This window comes from Rhipicephalus microplus, chromosome 1 (genome assembly GCF_043290135.1).
Source record: "Rhipicephalus microplus isolate Deutch F79 chromosome 1, USDA_Rmic, whole genome shotgun sequence".
NCBI lineage: Eukaryota > Metazoa > Arthropoda > Arachnida > Ixodida > Ixodidae > Rhipicephalus > Rhipicephalus microplus.
In genome coordinates, this window is record NC_134700.1 from 264,940,615 (window position 1) to 264,961,017 (window position 20,403).

The 20,403-nt window shown below is 43.0% G+C and overlaps 1 protein-coding gene across 1 annotated transcript in view; it reads left to right on the forward strand.

The window, feature by feature from the left end:
- Positions 1–20,403, forward strand: part of LOC142815854 (oxytocin receptor-like) — a 60,829-nt gene that overhangs the window by 36,984 nt on the left and 3,442 nt on the right. The window lies entirely within an intron of this gene.

The following is a 20,403-nucleotide window of genomic DNA, read 5'->3' on the forward strand; positions in this document are numbered from 1 at the left end:
TATTTTTTATCCAGCGTGAACGAGTGACGTCATCAGTATACTTACAAAGACCCAAAGAAAACGATCTCACACCAACGCATTTTGAATCACTATCTGAAAAGGCTGTTGGAATAAATTATATCGGCACTGTATATGCAAACGTGACACTGCACTCGAGATACTGGTTTCATATTTACTAGCATTGCTAAATTGATGCTATCCGGTCGCATAATTATCGTATACGAAGGAATATTCACACAACGTTTTCGAAAACGCGGGGACTGAAGTGTTGCGAGATAACGCTGCGCATTACGAAAACACTGTGAACAAAATTGTGTCGCCGTCCTCGGGTAACGACCAAGGTCGATATGAAGCGTGCTTGCGCAACCTGCATACCGAATTGTTGCCTACGTTAACTGTCAGCAGAATAGTTAAAGCCAGAGCTAATTAAAGTTTATATCCACTGAAACATTCGGATTATCAAGTTCTCTGTACGCAACTCATCAGCAGATGCAAACTCGTATACCAAGAAGAAAAGAAAAAAAAATCGCGCAGGCAGGAGTGACGGCCGCTTCCTCAGTCATTATAAACTAAAAGTTGGTATAGTATTGACATTCATAAGCCCTAGCGCTGTAATGAAGCCTAGGCGGTATACGAAGCGTAGACGATGGTTTACATTATTTACTGCGTGTCTATCTATCCCACAAGTTCGGGAGTTTCACCCGTCCGCCTCCATCATTAGGCGAGCGTGGCAACATCGAAACACTGTTCACATTCTATAAACTCAGTCATCACAGTCAGTGCACTCGGACGGCGTCAATAGCTGCTGCAGAGACAGCAGGTTTCGTGACAATCGTGTTTTGGAACGCTCCCGTCGTGCTTTTAGGCAAACGCATTTTGCGATAACGCTGTGTATAGGTTGGCGTAAAGTGGTACGGATCGATGAGTACTGATCGGCGCTGTTGAAGCGTGAGCGTTAAAGCAACGCACACGTCGGATTCGGAGCGCGTAGGGGCTCCGCAGACAATGCAGAAAATCAGATAAGGAGGAAGCGAGCTTAGTTAACAGAAAAGGACAACATGATCGTGCACACTCCAATGCGCGCTTGCACGACCAGAACTTCCGGCACGCTGACAAGTCCGACCGAGTAAATGATGAAAGGCCGTGCAGGGCCTGTATATGAGCGGCTGGCTCTGGTATGGCCTCAATGCGTCACTTTTCGCTCTTTCACGCCGGGTTGCAGGTGAACGATGAAAGCCAATTGATAGACGTGGTTATATGTAATGTGTACGCATGATCACTTGCAATATAGTCAGATGGCATATCTTACATACGCGGTGAATTGTGTGCTTCAGAGCAGACTTACAAAACAGAATGCAAATAAAGTAAAATTAGGTGATTAAAAACACGTGCTCCGCGAATTCAAATGGAACAGCAAGCTACGAATTATCGCTCACGTGAACACATTTGGAAGGATAGTCTCTTAAATGAGCAAATAAATAAATAGATAAAGACCAAAATAATAAAGGGAATAATAACACAAGAAGTGCACAAAGCATGTATGTTGAAAGGTATGAGTGACGCAGACGAGAGGCATTATGTATACGCAATAGTAGGCAAATAATTAGACTAGCACAGCAAAAATACACCAGCCTTTGCTAAAATGTAAACGAATAACGAAAGCAACATGCCGGTAAGTGTTCCAGAGCTTTCGTTAATTCCGTTGGAGAGAGTTTGGAATTCATGAATTATATAAATAAATAAATTATATATATATATATATATATATATATATATATATATATATATATGTATATATATATATATATATATATATATATATATATATATATTAGTATAACTTTATTAGTATATGTTAGTATAACTCATCCCCTGATGAAGGGAGAGCCCCTCCCGAAACTGTTGGGAAATAAATATATTTATCCTTGTTGACAACGCTCCCGTTGTGCCATATATGCCATATATATATATATATATATATATATATATATATATATATATATATATATATATATATATATATATATATATATATATATATATATATATATATATATATATATATATATATATATATATATATATGCATGTGTGTGTGTGTGGTTATCGTCGCCTTGTCTATCAACCGGCATATACCCATGTACGTATTCATTGTACTTAACTATCATCTCCCATCTACCAAACAGCATTTCACAAGCACTGCTTTGGTGCTCGTTCCTGAATCTCAAAGCCCAATCAATGGATGGCATAAAAAAAACTCTTGCCTACAATCTCCAAAAAAATAGTCTCCTCGCTTCGCTAAGATTATGGGGATAGAAGGTGACAACACAAGAAGGCGAGACGATGTCGGCAAAATTCCTAAGATTTTGGAACACTTGTACGCGTAGCCATGTCCTCAGCGGCAGAAAGGGCGTTCTTTAAAAAATGAATGAAAAATAGGTAAAAAACATTTCTCTTTGAAAAAGCTAGCTATCAGAAACAGCCACGAGTTCTCAACAGCAGATACTCACTGGAACATTTAGAAAAAGTCAAGTGTCGCCCTAGAAGGCGTGTAGCTTCACCAGGCAATTGAACACCACACATTAGAAACACAACAGGCCCTATTGTAAAACATTAAACACTTTGGAAAGTCAAGTGGACCATAGTGTGACGCTGTAATATTAACACAATGCCCAAATAAGTCCCAGTATAGTGAACCGAGAGTTGTTTTTGATCACTATCTATTTTCGTCAGATAAGATTTTTTCGCCTATTTCCCAATCAGTTACGGCAGGCCATCGCTTAGCTGCTTGCTTGGTTGCTTACTTGCTTGCTCGTACCTATGTTTTGGCTGGTACTCACTACGCTGGAATGGTCAGTAAACCAGCGGGTAACATAATGAGAAAAAAAAAGAATTTGAAGCTCAGATGAAGAAAAATAATCAGCCCATCATCTAGGCAATATACAAAAGCTGAACAGTCTTGAAGGTTACGTACGAATAAAGTATCGGCACAGAACTATTTTTTGAAATTACTTAATAAATGAGAATTCGAGATACTCGGTACTCGAATTCGATCAGGAATAACGTAACAAGTAAATCTTCTTGTCACCGAATGGAAACAGTGCTACGTACACCTGTCCGAAAATCCTGGCCATGTCTCGCCATCTCGCTGTTCGCGCAGTTCGTAAATGATTATGTCGTTAATTTTAATTTTGCGCTCCGTTTAATTTTTTTCCCCACGTAATATCTGGAATTAAATAAATTTTAGAGGTAACGCCACCGCTTATTTGTTCACAGTATGAGTTAAAGGGGAGGAAAATATCATGCCAAATGTGCCACTAGCATCCAAATTTGGATTGCGATTTCTGTCAGCATTGCGGGCAGCCTGTGCCGTAGCCTAAAAGACACCTTCGAGGTCGAGTCACCCGAGTAATTGAACGTGTCTAGATTTCGTCTGGCACCCTCCGGTGTCATCACGACCAAACTGAAAAAAAAAGAACATACAAAACACATAAAAATGATTAATTTTTTAGAAGCGTTTTTCGAGTACGAAAATGAGAAAGCTCAACGTGGCCTAAATTTAGAGCACAAAAAAAAAAACGCGACTTCGCTTTGTTTTGAGTACACGACGTTTCCAGCGAGTTGCTAGCTTTCTGCTCAGCCACCACCTAGTTACAACTTCATAGATGATGATGGTGGGGTCGGTGATGATGATGATGAAGATGATGATGGCGGCAAATATGTATAGCTCACACCTGCTTAGGTGATTGGCCAAAAAAAACGAATAATTTATAGCCTTTGTAATTGACATGTGTTGTTCGCGAATCCGTACTAGTTGTCGTATCCGCCAAGATTAAATTGGAACTAAACAATGCCTCCGTCCACTTAGCTGTCAAAAGAATCATCTACGGAGCATACTTAAGCGACAGCATTAAAGAGCTTATTTAGCAGAAATTCTTCTGTCGGCGTCGTTGGATGTGAGCGAAAACCAGCCTCGTGAACGAAAAATTCAGATAGATGCAAATGAGCAAAAAAATATTTAGGTCCGAGTGGTAATCAAAACCCGACCTTCAGCGTGACAGCAGGTGGCTACCACATGGGTACGCTGGTACTTGGAACTGTTTTGAAAAAAAAACAATATATGAATATAATGTACAGTAACAGCTTCGACAACACGAGTGTTGACAGACGCGTACATTGCCAATTGGCAAAAGGAAGAATACGGCATAGTGGTATTTTTACAACTGTACTTGCTGCAGGTGTTCTGGGATAGTTTGAAAGGATGAGTGATTGATGTATATGTGGGGTTTAACGTCCCAAAACCACTATATGAGAGACGCCGTAGTGGAGGGCTCCGGAAATTTAGACCGCCTGGGGTTCTTTAACGTGCACCCAAATCTGAGCACACGGGCCTACAACATTTCCGCCTCCATCGGAAATGCAGCAGCCGCAGCCGGGATTTGAACCCGCGCCCTGCGGGTCAGCAGCCGAGTACCTTAGCCACTAGACCACCGCGGCGGTACAGTTTCAAAGGATGTTACGAGCAGACGTTTTCTTCCCTCAGCACCGTTGAGCTTCCCGCCGAGAATGGAAGCTAGGCTGTAGCGTTTTTGAGAAGGCGACGAAAACGAGGCCCGAACACGCTTTCGCGTTAGCTCTTGAAGACGATGCTCTCGAGTCCCGCAAGAGTTTCGCAAACACCGAAGCGCCCTGTTTTGACAAGAATTGACATAGACTACTATATACTTCAAAGAACACGTAGACACACATGTACAGACGGCTCCACTGTTAAAGGGAACACCTGCGTGAGCAGCGTGTTTAGATTTCGCTATCTTACGGAATCATAGAGGCTTAGATATGCATAAAGCCACTGGTGGTTAAAAGTTCCGACTCCTCTTGACAGACTATTGACTTGCATAAAGATTGTTTCTTAATCCACTTGCTCTTAGTGAGTCAAGGATATAGATCGTGTGCATTCGAGTGTTCCCTTTAACCGTGGGCCATACCGTACACAATGCGATCATCCAGTCCGGCGGATGTTCGTTCACCACCTATGTTATTCGTCCGTAAACCGAATTTACATGTGAAAATAGAAAAGGCTATCTTGAAGACTGCCGACCTTCGGCAGTTGATTAGGCGTCCTATACATTTCCAAAGACTATTTACCCAGCAGCCTCAAAACGTACCGTGAAGAACATCCAGTATATTCAAGCAGTAAGAAAATTGGACTGACATGTCTACGTCCTTGAAAAGCGTTCGTAGCAGAACGTTCCCATCGACCAATCTTCTAAGGAAGAAAGATAGCAAAAGACAGACAAAGAAAAAAAAGAAGCAGAAAGTTCTGCCATGTTTTCATAAATAGAGTGATTTTTGGTGCCACCCGGATACAGTCGACAGTTGGAAACCACAAAAAGCAGCCCTTCCAAATGAACCAGTACTTCAAAAGAAGAGTTTTCTAACAGAAAGCATAATTTGCTGCACTATACAGTCTATAGACGCCGTTACATATACCGGATGGCTCATGTTAGGCGCTTTATTTAATTTACGGTGCAACAAAACAAGTATATAATTAGGTATTTTAGTCAAACATGTTTGCCTTTTTTACAGAAAAAACACTACTTTCCCTTTCTTTTCCTTTCTGCTCCAAAGAAACTGCAAAGCACGCATATTCTGCAACAAAAACAGCACGAAACAACGCATGACTTATCACGCGCAACACGGCAACAGCTGTGTGCTTTGCGATGCAGGTGAAGCTGCAACATTTTTTCTGTGTTGTTGGCTGACATTTTGCACAAGGGATCCAGTTATAATCACGCCATTAATTATACCGATTACTGTGTTATAACGGGTCTACGCTGCGTCCAAGTCCCTTATTCTGCGTCATTTATTATAACCCTGTGACGCAGACCGTATACTTCTCTATGTGTTTGCTGCGCTCCTCGCAACTAAATCACATTGGATAAACGAAGCTAGAAAAGATAAAAAGCTGCCCGAAGAAGGGCAAGAGTATACCAGAGAATGTCCAGACAGTCGACGCGTACACAGCATCTGCGTTTTATTCGCGAATCTAGAATGTAGGTCTGCAATACAACGAAACGTAATCTGAGATTTGATCTATATACTGCTGCCGGATTCTTTTGGTGTCTGGCGGCTACACGCCTGTCCAGAAACGTGGGACACTCGCACAAAAGTTTCGTGTTCCGCGATTGTTACCGCATCACTTCAAGGCCGGCGGCGAAGCCAGTGGAGACTACAAACCACGAGCAGTTGAGTGCAGTGTTTCGCGCATTGCAGAAGCAAGAAACATTGCAACCAACTGCTCATATTCGCGTTGCAGAAACCATAGCGCAAGTAAATAAACAAGACAAGATGAAGACTGAACGAGTTCTTTGTTCATCTTTGATATGTTTGTTGTTGTTGTTTTTTCGCTATTGTTTCAGCAGGATGAGTAACACCAGCCCCCCCAAACGTCCCTTTTAAAGTCCTCATATTTTCCGCTGATGGTCGGTGTGCGTGTATGCAGGGTTAACACTACACAGACGGCCACGAAGACCCGCAGCACTCAATCCCCGCACCAATCGCTGTTCCCCACTACTTATTTTTTTATTGCGATAGCAATCATACGGACAGTCTCAGCTGGTTTTTGCCGTTGCCGCCACCGCCGCCGTCATTCACGTATATGTACGCATATGTATAAGGGGAAAGATGCGCTAGCCTCCTCTTCCTGCGGAGCGAACATCGCCTTTCCGGCCGGGCTCGTCTGCGCGCACGCTTATCTCGCCAGCGAACAAAAGGGGAGGAGAGGGGAGGTTTATGGTTGCCGCGCAATCCCGGCAACGATCAGCGCGCGCCTTGTGCTCCCACAACAAGCAGAAGCTTCTACGGGATACGCTCTCAAACCACACACACACACACACACACACACACACACACACACACACACACACACACACACACACACACACACACACACACACACACACACACACACACACACACACACACACGCACACACACTCTCTCTCTCTCCTCTCTCTCTCTCACACACACACAAACGGTGCGAGAACTCTACGTGGAGCGGCCGTGTTCTCTTACACCAGCGTTTCGTAGAGTTATGTGAGATCGAATCTAAACGAGTTGACTGCCAGCCTCACTTCGAATAACAACACTGCCACTACGCACGAGCCTTGTTGTGGTCATCTACTGTGGCCGCGCCGCAGGAAACTGGGCTACTTAGCAAGCGCATGTTTATTACAATTATTATTGCTCCTAAAAATGCTAGCCCTGCTTCGTAAAACATTCGAATGTGTGTCTATCACATTCATTGGTCCGTCCATTTGGCGAAAGCTAGCCCTGCTTCGTAAAACATTTGAACATGTTGCTATCACATTCATTGGTTCACCCATTTGGCGAAACTGACTTTTTTACATTCGTTGGTATTCGTCTTTTGTATTTCTGTTGTACTGAGTGAACTTTCACAGAAAGACAAATCTCAGTTCAGCTGCTGCGCACTTTACTTTCAACAAAATACAGTGAATCCCACTCGTCGCACTGCATTGATCTGCTGTGTTCCGGACACAATCGGCAGAAACGCACAACGGAAAAACTTGTTACCATCAAGAATCGCACGCAAGCGCGCGACACAAAACCACAGTGTCCACCAATGCAAAATTGCTATACAGTCGTCATTTTATCTATTATTCACGAGAATTACTTCGCGCAAGAAAAAAAACACGCAGATACAAGAAATACGCACAAGATATAAGAATATATAAGATAATAAATCTGCTATGCCTCATCCATATATGCCTCATCCATAATATGCCTCATCGCAGGGTCACAACATCGTATTCCAATGGATACCCAGCCACATTGGAATAAAGGGAAATGAAGATGCTGATAGTCTCGTGAAGAAAGCATTGAAGGAAGGACGGGATTGCACAATCCCTATGTCTGGGGCGGATATTCGACATTTTATATCGCAAGGAGCTAACCATTGTTCGATGGAGAAGTGGTTTGAGAGCCCTAAATCAAAGGAAACGGTACTTTATGAAGTTGATCCACACAGAAAATTTTCCATAGCGACAGACCTCCCACGACACCTGGAGACATTGATCCACCGACTTAGATTGGAAGTAGCATACACAAACAGCTTCCTGCACAAGTTACATCGATCCAACTCACCGGAATGCCATTGTGGTCATGCAGAAGAAAATGTTCGCCATATTCTTTTGGAGTGCGTTAAATACGCGAATGAAAGAGAAAAATTAAAGAACAAATTAGCAAGTTTGGACAGACGGCCCCTCACAATAAAGAAACTACTTGGACCATGGCCTGAGAAGCATCTCCAGAAAAAGGCAATAATCTTCCTGACAGACTTTTTAGTGGAGACCGGACTGGACAAGCGCCTATGACTGACAGCCAGAGATGGGTATTATGTAAAATGTGGTCATGTATATACTGACATTAGATTAGTAAGGTGTGCGTGTAAGTATTTTCTGACTGTGTGAACTGCGTGAAGAAAACTGTGTATTGGCATGTTATTTGAACTGGTTTCAGTGTCCTATTATGTGTTTTTTCTTTTCTTTTCCGTATTGTTAATTTTTGGGTACCGTTCTGTATTATTATTTTATTTTTTGCTGCAGAACTTTGTGATATGGAGTAGCCGAGGCAACAGGCACCTCAACCTCTCCGCAGCAAAACAGTTAAAACAGAACAGAACAGAACAGCTATACATTTTTAAAAGTCCTAATTGTTTACTATTGACTGCATTTGTTTATATGTGCCACATGTATATATGTATATATATGTTTCACGACGACGTTGTGGAATTAACACTTGTAAATAGCGCTTGTTTTTTGTGTGCCTTTCTTGTGTGCTGCGTGTTTTTCTTGCGCAAAGTAATTCTCGTCAACGTGCACGAACCAGACCCGCAAAAGGTCCTTTCATGTCTATTATTCCTCGGATTTAATAAACCATTTGGCTTGCGATGACGTACAGCAGGCCGCGGTAGCTGTAAATGTCGTTGGAGCTAGTCCATGAATATACCGTAATGAAGGGAACGGACAAAAGCTTCTACCGTGTGCTGCGTCCACAGCGTTAGAAGGAAAGAAAGATGATGAGAGAAAGGCCAAAGGTAAAGGTGTTAGCCAATCGAGAAGTACACCTCGCAAGCTACATTGAGGTGGGAAATCTGGCAGTTATAACGATATCTGGGGGTTTAGGGTCTAAAACAACAATATAGCTCTGAGGCACGCCATGTAATGAAGGGAGCCCGGATTATCGATGACCTAGTGTTCTTTAGCGTGCACTGACATTGTCCAGTGCACGGGTCTTTATCGTATTGCCTCCGTCGAAATTCGACCACCGCAACCAACATCGAAGCCACCACCATCGGTCAGCAGGAGAGTTGCAATGTGGGCTTGTTAGTCCCGTCCCATCACCCTGTTTCTTCCTGTTTCCGTATTTCGCCTCGCGCTACAAAAAAAAAATCCTTTCGGTCAGCAGTCTAGACCTTTGACCACGGCGCCACCGAGGCTGACGAGACTACGAAAGTTAGATGTGGAGAGAAGGAGAGACAGGAGGAGCGCATACGCGCAAAGTCACTCTCTTCACAATAAGAGTATCGCTATTGGTCTGCTACCATGCACCATTGCTAGTCTGTTGTCATGTATATAAAACGTCGGAAAATGGCGATGTTTTTAAGGCACACACACGCTTTTACAAGAGCCAATGTGTTTGACTCTTTCTGCGCCACTCTAATTGAACTTTGTTTCGTTCCTCTACCTTTCTCTGTCTCGCTCTTCCGAAAGAGGGGGAGAGCTCGTGTTAAACGTTACCAAGTTTAGTTTCCAGAGGCGACCTGTACGGATAGAGAGATCTTAAGGATTGTCTACGGCGTCGTAGCTCGGTTCGCGTAGAAACTATCGGTTTCTACGCGAACTTCTGTATTTAGCGTTTGGACACACGTGTCGTGGCTGCGTCTGTCTGCGGTTTAAATCTACCCTGTCTGCGCTGAAAAACAACCTTGAAACAACCGTAGCATTAGCTTAGGAACAGCTTAAAAACAAACTAACATCGCCTAAATAAAGCCAACTAAGAACCTAGGGGCAACCAGATTAATATTCAGAACCGTGCAGCTTCGCTACTTCAAACATTAGGTGACATAGTAAAAGCTTCGCCATTTTTTGTATTGTCCTTTGTGTCTACGAATTAAGCTGGCCTACTTTTGGATATGCTTCTATATCTTTTTATTAAACCTGTCTAGACGCTAAATTTGCACCAGCTCATAGACTTTGTTCAGCATGAGTGAAAAACACCGCAGACGCCCACGTCAGCTTCTAGCAACTGTTTTCCTATAACCACAGCACTGTTGCAAGCGTCAAGCGACGGCCTTGGACTATCCTGAAAATAGTTGAAACACAGAGCCCTCGTAAGATGTTGATACAGCACGCGTGAAAACAACGGCAGTGATTTGTGCTTTTGAAGTAGCCTGGTTCAGCGCAGAAAGCGCGAAGATTTTCATTTTAAGACCGCCGGCCGTGTTGCACTGACCTTGAAGATTTCTTTTCAATACAATCGACCGAAATACGAGAAAACGCTGCTGTCTACTTGTATGCTATTCTGGACTAGCACCGGTCTCTTTTTTTTTTTTTTAACAATACACTCGAGGAAAAAAAAAAAAAACGCCAGGCCTGCGCGGTAGGCGCAGCACAGTCACAGCGAAAGCTTGAAGAGCGGACTTTCAGAGCCTTTTCTAAACATCCATTGGGTAACTGCTGCAATCACACTTTTGGGTAGTAGGCCGGCATTCAATATGCTATTTTTCGTCATTCTTCTGAGAAGCGTGGTATCCGCTAAACACTTGCGAGAAATTTTGTGCCAAGCGTTCATGCAGTGGCGGTCGACGATGAGGAATTACGGCTGAAGTGGTTATGCGCCACAGTTAACAGGGAAACAAGAACAAGCTTTTGTAATGGGTTGGAACATTCGACGGCCCACTCGTTACGCTATTCGCATTGTGCGAAGACTGGTTGTTTTTTCGCTGTTTGAAAACGCTTTATAAATCATATTAACGCGATTGCTTTCCCGACATCAAGCCTGCCTAAGGCAAGTTTGCCAACAAGTCACTAGTGCCGGCGTAGCACCGGCGCAGGATTAGGGTTCAAGCCCCACTGTGCCATTGGTGCTATTTTTTTTTTCTGGTTTCGCGCGATGTGGTTATGGACTCCGGTGTCGGTGGCGGCGGCGGCGGACAACTGCGCGTGACCCGAGCTGTGATCTCACAACAGCTTTCGCTGTAAAAAAAAATATGCGGGTCCAACCGGCTCGATATTTCGAACATTGCTTACTGACGCCACTGCTGAGCCTATGAAATTCTCTTCTCAATAGCAATCCCAAAGAAGAAACACACAGGCCAAGGAAGATTCTAAGAACCAAAAAAAAAAAAATTGCGCGCGCGAAGAGGACGACGTCAGATACTTGTCCGCTCGACTGAATGGCAAGGAGTAATCTAGCTGTATTGCATGCCCACCAGTCCCTAAATGACGAAGACAAACAATGTAAGCCGCGCCGGCATTTCGACGTGCCCATATAGTGAAGATATGTCCTGACCCATGCTCGATCCGGGGCTTTATATATATATATATATATATATATATATATATACATATATATATATATGTCGTCCACTCCAACCTAAATACAGGAGGGTCGACTGTATTTGCAAAAGCAAACCCTCGGCCTATAAGTAGGTTTTGCGCAGCGTTCTTCCTGCTGTGACGTGTGCCACCACGTGGTGTCGCAACTGTATAGCAAACCAAAACTACCGAGCGCGCGGTTTCGGTTTGACTGTGACCGGTAAGGTATGCAACCTAGAGCAGGCGCAAAAGGCAGTGATGACGAAGCTGTAGTGACCCAGCCCGAATAAGCCCTGTGGCCATGTCACCGTGGATGACGTGACCAGGAGCGACAAACAAGACGCAAGAAAATAAAGAGAGAAAAAAAAACAAAGAAAGAAAGGAAAAAGAAAAGAGAGAAGGAAGGAAATAAAGAAGGAAAGAAAGAAAGAAAGATATCACCAAAGTCTAGAAAACGCCGACGCAGCACCTCTGTTGCAAGGAAAATTGAGCCTGCGTTTTCCCCAACCTCCTGCGTTCTACGGACCTTTCCGCAGTATAGAGCAAGGCGTAGACGAGCAAAGACAAAAAATGAAAAATAAAAAAGCGCTTGTGTTCTCCGCAGGTTCGTCCCACACGTGGTTTACTATGCTTGCGGCCTCCCTATATAGCTGTGTGCATATTTTCTTTCGGTTGACTTGATCGCGTGGCACTGGACACAGGAGAACCAGCTGCGGCTGACGCCGTTCTCGATGGCCGAGTGGTTGACAACGTCCCCGCCGCGCCGGACTTGTAGAGATGGAAGCGCGAACACCACCGTTCCCCACGACGTGGATGGAATGGCGAAATACGAAAGGGGGAACCTTGTCCTTCAACACGCCTACGAAATTCTACGGTGCGGTGTCGTCGTGATAAATGTCTAGAACAGCTTGGCGAGCTTTCGCGGGTGCGCAGGTCTCTTGTTTCTCGGATGTCGTAAAAAAAGACGGCAGTCGTAAAGGCGGCTCGACCGTACCGTATACAAGGGGGGCCACACGAAATAACGGTGGTTCATGGCGCTCCCATAGACGACGCGATGACGCGTTGACGCATTCTTTGAATTTCCTGTTATGCTAGGCCCGTTGTTGGAGCGTGCATAAACTTGGAATATTCTAATGAGTCACAATAAGTTCACTTTGAGTTTTCACTCCGTTTGACCGTTGTTATTTCCGTAAAGAAGTTTCAAGTTTTGTTCAGCCTTGCGATCATTTGTTAGGATTTTTGGTAAATTTATGCAGACTGGCTTTCCAGAAAAGACTCCCTTTATGTAACAATAGCTTCTAGGTCGACTAAGCGGCATTTCAACTTTTTTAAAATAAAAACATGATTGAGGAGAGAATAAGTAAATTCAAATCATATCTCCTGAGCCGTTTAAATAGCTTTGCAAGTAGTTATCCTGAAAGTCAGCCGACTCGTACATTATTTTAAACGCGGCATGGTTTCTCTCTTGTGGTACTTTGTCATGTACTCACCTTCTCTACTTGTTCACCCATCATTTTAGGAGTAATTTTTTTGCAGGTTTGTTTGAATCCACGTTATCGTTTACTGTTTTTTTTTTCTGCAGCGTAAAATTATTTACTACTAATTGACACCATTGTTACCCTGCCGTTTTCTACCCATCTATAGGCGTACAGCTTCCGATTGAGAAAGCTTTTTTGGTTTGCCTTCGCCGAAGGCAGCTTCTGGGCTAATATTTAATAATAATAATAATAATAATAATAATAATAATAATAATAATAATAATAATAATAATAATAATAATAATAATAATAATAATAATAATAATAATAATAATAATAATAATAATAATAATAATAATAATAATAATAATAATAATAATAATAATAATAATATGGTGTGTTTTTCGCGTCAAAGCCCCACTATGATTATGAGAGACGACCTAGTGAAGGGCCCCGGAAATTTCGACCACCTGGTGTTCCTTAACGTTCACTGATATCACACAGTACACGGGCCTCAACGATTTCGTCTCCACCGAAATGTGAATAGGGAAAAGATCCGAAACGGGAAAAGGGGTGGCGCCCTTTTCCGTCCCCGAACGACGGCACATGCTGTTCTCACGGAGGGAGGCACGGCTGAGCCGAACTTGTTAGCTGACAGCGGGGCCCCAGGCAGAGCTGTGCGATTTCTCGTTGAAACGAAGAAGGTCCGCATTTCGAACAGAAAGAAGGGTCGCGAGGTTGGGTTTAACTTGGCAAAAAAAAAAAAAAAGGTACGGCAATTGTTAAAGTGCAAGCGATTTCTTGTAATTGTTCTTAAATTTTTAGTTACACAGCTTTAGTGACCTCTGTAGGAAATAAAAGCGACCGAGTTCTCTTATTCGCTTAAGCCCATGCAATTGCACCTTTGATTGAACACGTGGTAGGTGGCCATTTTTTACTCAGACGTTTCTGGATTTCTGGGTCTGGTTCTTGCCCTTAGACCGAGCTTTCTCTAGAAGGGCGACTCTTTACTTTGTTTACTTTGGAGCGTTGGAGATAGCTTACCGCTTTCAGAAGGACTAGAAACGGAATGTAAATTGATTGAATCATTATCAATTAATGGCTAATCAAGGACGGAACAACTGAGAAAGGGAGAAGGCGGGAAGGTTAATCAGAATAACTTCGTATAGGCAACGTTACACTGGGGATTAGGGGAAGGAATAGAGACGTGAGAGAAGAAGAAGAAGAAGAAGACGAAGAAGAAGAAGAAGAAGAAGAAGAAGAAGAAGAAGAAGAAGAAGAAGAAGAAGAAGAAGAAGAAGAAGAAGAAGAAGAAGAAGAAGAAGAAGAAGAAGAAGAAGAAGAAGAAGAAGAAGAAGAAGAAGAAGAAGAAGAAGAAGAAGAAGAAGAAGAAGAAGAAGAAGAAGAGAAGAAGAAGAAGCATTGAATTCACTGTCACGTGTGAAACTGCGCCAAAAGTCAGAGGCGTTCGCAAAATCCCGTCGTATTCTAAAAGCATAACAGCGCTTTCAGTATACCTTGCGGACCATCGGGAGACAAAGACGGTTCTGTAAGAGCACCTGCACGGAAAGTGTGAGATTGTCCAGTCGTCACATTGCGTTAGAAAGTACCCGTATCTTCGAGGCAGAACAATGACAGTGGCAAAGCAAGTAATAACCATGAAAACACTAATGGTGTAAGGTGACACTGGTATTGTGTCTCTGAAGAGCTCGATCCTGTTTGACCTAACGCTAATCAGGATCAATGACTCTCCTGAGATCAAAAAGCTGGGGAGTATACACACTGAAGCCGGTGCTTCAGCATACGCTTTCGTATACTTGAGTCGCCTAGCGGCCCTCGTGTTTCACCCTGCTCTTTTTTTCTCTTCCTCAGAAGCAACGAGCGTAAGTAATAAGCCCTCTTGTTTTCAATGCGATATAGAATACTTTCGCTTGTTTCTTTTTTTTTACGCTCTACATTATACTGCAGTTCAGCTAGGTGTACATTTTCTCTCTGAGAAAACAGTAGACAATGCAGACGCTTGCATTCTTCATACAGAGCGTGTTCTTTACTCCACTGGGCGGTATAGGAGTGCTCTGTTGAAATAAATGAAAACTAAACTAGACTAATCTAGTTTGCTGAGGAGGGTTTGGACGGTAGACGTGATTATTCAGCCTTTCGATTTGGTTCGTTATCCTCTAACGAATCGTTTCAGGCATTATGCACTCCTGTACTGAGTATATAGTTTTTTAGGTTGACGTCGTGGATAGTTGTCTCGTGAACTTTGAGTACACCGTATGGTTCAGCGTGCCCTTTTGTACGTGAAGAGCTGAAGCATGCATGTGCCTGCAGAGTACGAACGCATAATAAAAGTGCAGCGTAGAAGTAACGGCACACGCGCATGCACACACGCACACAGAAACGTCAGTGAAAGCCAGATTCCGGAAAGTTAGAGCTAAAGACTAAAGAGAACACGCTCAGCTGTAATCGGCTAATTAGTGGAACGAGGACCAAATTAGGCGAAAAGAAGACGTGACATCCACCTTTTGTGAGTGCATCTACTTCGTTATCGTCGTTGAAAGGAGGCTGCCCTAGAAAAAAAATGGGCCAACATACTGCGCAGAATGCTTGTGTTCGTTTTTTCCCCTGTTGTTCTTTTTTTTCAAATTGTTTTTAGGCTAGTGACTTGCATGGCCTTGTCCATTACGTGAACACAAGACGCAGGGCACTCATGCACGCTGTGTTCGTTCCATGAATGCGTTCCATTGATGTAACAGGACTAAAAACCGAAAGCGATCTTTTGGGAAAAAATCAGGCGTGCACAAAAGTGGCCTTGCTTATCGCTAATAAGACGAGCGGGCAAACGATACTCATGAAAAGAAAGAAATAAAGAAATGGAGACAATGTTGCCACTATATAACATAAAAGTGAACTTTCAAAGGAATGTGCAACTCGACTTTGCTTTTATACGAAGCCCCGAAACTCACTTTAACAGAAATGTCCTTCAATACACCTACACATCTCGTTAACGTTGTTTTCAGAACACTGTAGGAGCTGTACATTTTTCTGTAACGATGTCTTCTGGCTGACTTAAGCATTTCTCGTTAATGGATTAGTCGCAGTTGCCTAAATTGAAGGGGTTCCCAGAACACCTGAACATAATATTTGACAAATTGCATGACATTACGCATGCTGTTGACCTAGGTTTAATATAGAATGATCCTGCATGACGCCTCGAAAGTGTGACTTCAAAGAAGTAAGAGGTGTGTCTTCGAAGAAATGTTCGCAGTCAAAGTTCCGATGAAGTCTTCCATGATCGCAAGGAGAGAAAACAGGCTATGCGATCGTTATCTGCGGGTTAGCAGCAATCAAAATAGAGCGCGAGACTAATACATAGCATTTATTTATATATACGAGCACTCGTTGGAGATTACGCGCGTGTAGGTTTAGAAAAGCGAAAAAGGATTTTCTCGGAAGAAATTACGTGCACTCGTTGCTAATTGGAGCTCAGGTGTTTTTTTAGGATGATAATCCCTTCATTAATCAGTCACTCGTTTCTACCGTTCTAAAGGTTTTCTGAACTTATCGCCAACATCGTGCTGCAAACGTGAAGACAAGAGCTTCACCTTTTAGGAACGAAAAACATTAGCACAAGGACTTGTCAGCGCGTCATGTTGTCGTCACGGTTCATGATAAATGAATATGTGCCACGAAAATTGGCTGAGTCCCACTTCTTGCCACTGGCCAATGCTAAGAATATTATGAGTAGAAGTTTCATTGCTAGTGCTTAAAACATTACGTTTGGCTTAGCAGCGGTGTCAGCATTCCCGACAAAATTTTCAGAGGCGCTCAGGTTTCCCATTTAAAACCAGAGACACAAATGTGAATCTCTATGGTAAAATCATCTGTATGAGGAGTCACCTCTTGAAACACATCTTCGAAGTGACGGTGCGTTAGTGGACAGGAGGTGAGTAAATGGTAAAGATTTCGCTTTGTGAAAGGAGGGTGCCCGGTGTATGTCTCACGCCTTTCCATGTTACACGCTAGCGAAGCTAAAACATACATGCCCCTTCGCCACAATTTATGGCCTCTACGCTGCTGCATACCCACACTTGCAAAATTAATACTGTGCTGTTTTGCGAGAGTCAACTTAAGGAAGTTGCCAGACGTTGTATAGTGGAAAGCGGAGAGAGACAATCTAGATATAGGGATAAGTGTAAATGAAATTGCACCCAAATATTGAAGCAGTGCGGCACTCGCAGAAGAAACATTCTAGCAGCTAAAATAACCGAAACATAGTTTTCAAAAACTAGAGTGACGTACGTGCAACTCTAAAAAAAAAATTGTGGGTATGTTTCTGGCAATTATCCCAGACAATGTGAGCCATTCGTGGTGCCATATCAAGTCTACCAGCAGCCACATTATATAAAAGGCGGAGCAGTGATCCAGGTTTTGTTTACTTCGATAAAGGGCCGGACTGGCCCTACATACGCGCTCAGTTAGCTAATTCAAGGGAGATAAACAACTTAATAACGAGGAACTGAGAGGTTGTGGGAATAACGGTGCATGAAAGGAACGATGTTGCGGAGTAATCTTTGCAGACTGACCATCATGAGAAAGCTTGTACAGCGTTTTACTGTAAGGAAAAACACGGTGAAGTAGGTATGGCATGCCACTCCAACATAAAGCGATCCTCCGAGGACGCTTTTCGCCAAGAGGGATGAAAACGCTTTGCAGCCATAATAGGATTCTCTTCCGTGTTCACCTGCGTAACAAATTGATTCCGAATTCTTTTGACGGGTGTGCTGGGAGGCCTCTCTGATGGAATAAACATCATCTCGGCCCTCCCTAAATATAGGTGTATACCTTGCACGCTGCCAAAATAATAACCAGGCTGCGCAGTGGCCTTAGTGTACAGAAATGGCAGTACGTAATTGTCTTCTAAGCCTTCCCGCGTGCAGTGCTATTTGTATTACAACAGAGCACGTTATTATACGAAGTGGCCCATCAACTTCCTTATGGGAAACACTTTGTGGCTCTCCGGTCGTCGCGCCATTATCCGCAAACGAGAGAGAAAAAAGAAGAGCACGGGTGGCAAAGGTTCGCAACCCCTCTTACGATAATGCTGCCAGATTTGTCATTTCTGGAGCAGAGGCAAGCCTTATACAATTACCAAGACTATACAGGCTGCGAGAAAACTTCATCGTATTAGACGCGTTTGTAATGCGTCGCACGCAGCCTTCAGAATACAACGCCACTACTTAATCATCGCTAACGTAACAACAATCCGCTCTTTACACGTTGAGTTACTACCATATTTCTCGCTAACTAGCACAGTGCTGCTGTATTGACTGCGGGTTGCACCTTACGCAAATGCTGTCAGGTTTGCATGTCTGGCTTATCCGTACGAATGTTAGGCGCAGATGCGAAAACACTGTGAACCATTTCCTCGGTCACCGTTTCAGAATTTGATCGGGACGAAACACACAGTACAACAGGACGAGTGTTGAGGTGTGTGTGGCGCTGAACAATAGCGAACCACGTCTTTCGTACTGTTTTTTTTCGATGATTTATTTCGCGAATGTTGCACAAACTTTCCCAGACAAAAGCACTCCAACGCCGTTTCCAATCCAGCGAACCAAGCCGGACTTTGAAACGACTCCGAAAGCGTCGTCGGCAGCGTTGATAACACTGCTATGCAATCGCAAGGAGGCCACTGAGCAATTTCTTTCTCGTGATCTTTATTAAGGAATACAGAAAATCTTAGTTATGATATTGCAACGCACGTACAGAACAAACGAGGACGGAAGGCAAAGTACACCGGCAAGCACATTGCCACCTCATATTTTATTAAAGCAAGGTATTTCAGCAGTTCCTTGAGCTTCCAGCCAGACTAACTCTTAATTGACTCAGAAACAGAATTGTGCCACTTGTAATATAATACACATTCACTCCGACTACTCTTTAAAACCTATGAACTAACCTCCGCATGCCCTGCAGAAATCAGCCTAGATTTTGCCATTAAAATGTCTGCGAACTGCATTTTCCTCCCACTTGTTGACGAGCCGCAGATGTTAACCTTGAATATGTTTATTAAGCTTGGAAAAGGGGTCGAGTAGTCAGTGGGCACCAGGTGTGGCCTTGTTGACGGGTGATTCATCTCCTCGAAACCACTGTGCTTTGCTGCAGCCTTCGCAACACTCGCCGTCTGAACTGGATCATTCTCGTGAAGAAGGCGGATGCCGTAATGAAATCCCCTCTTCTCGTTTATGGTGAAATGGAGTCCTTGAGAACCTACGCATAGCGTTGAAATTCATACGAAGGCCACTTAAAAATTGGTGCTGTGTGCCTGAGGCGGTCGTTTTGAAATAGTTGCTGTCAGTTTTAGACATCAAACCTAATATTTATCATTTACCACTTGGCAGAAACTACGTACCTTGGTCAGTAGGGCCTCTATGCACGAGCTCTATTTTGACAGGGTCAACAGGGAGCTCATACCTTTGTTTGCGCTTTGTTCTCATCTTTTAGTTAACGTTTAATCGACAGACAGCGGGAAAGTCGCTTCGCTTCCTGTAGCGACTGCGTTTTCGTACGTCAGTGTTTTGTTGAGTCACAACAGATCGGATGCTAAATGAATGAGCTGCTAGATTTATACTTCGTATGACATTCTAATTTGTTGCCGTCGCATTCCCCGCTTCGCCCTTGCGGTTAAGCTCTGACATTTCATGGTCACTCGTCGCGTAAGTGGCCAGTGCGTTAATGTTCCCTTCCTCTTGCCATCGACTTTTGCGGACGTCGGAGAATTTCAATAGCGAACAAAATATTTAGGTAAATATTTTAATAAAACCGCAGTTCGTTTAGCTCTGGAGGTGCCACGACCTTTGCGAAAATGATAGCGTCCCAGCTGTATTTCTTACAGCTTCTACATTCTGCTGTCACTGAAAAAAGTGAATGAGAAAGTAGTATGAAGTAGAAAGAAGACGAAGATAGGTTGTAAAGAACGCAATATATTTACATTGTGAACTTTGAGAATTTATACACGCTTAATGAAATTCTTCGAAGCGCAAAGGGACAATGTCAGCAATTTTCTTCGTTCCTGCATTTGTATCAGTTTTTTACAGACTCCCTAGCCTTGTCGCACGCCACTTGCGTATAATTTCTTGTTTTCTTGTTCGACCAATAAACGTATATATATATATATATATATATATATATATATATATATATATATATATATATATATATATATATATATATATATATATATATATATATATATATATATATATATATATATATATATATATGCGCTGTTGTTACTTCTGTCT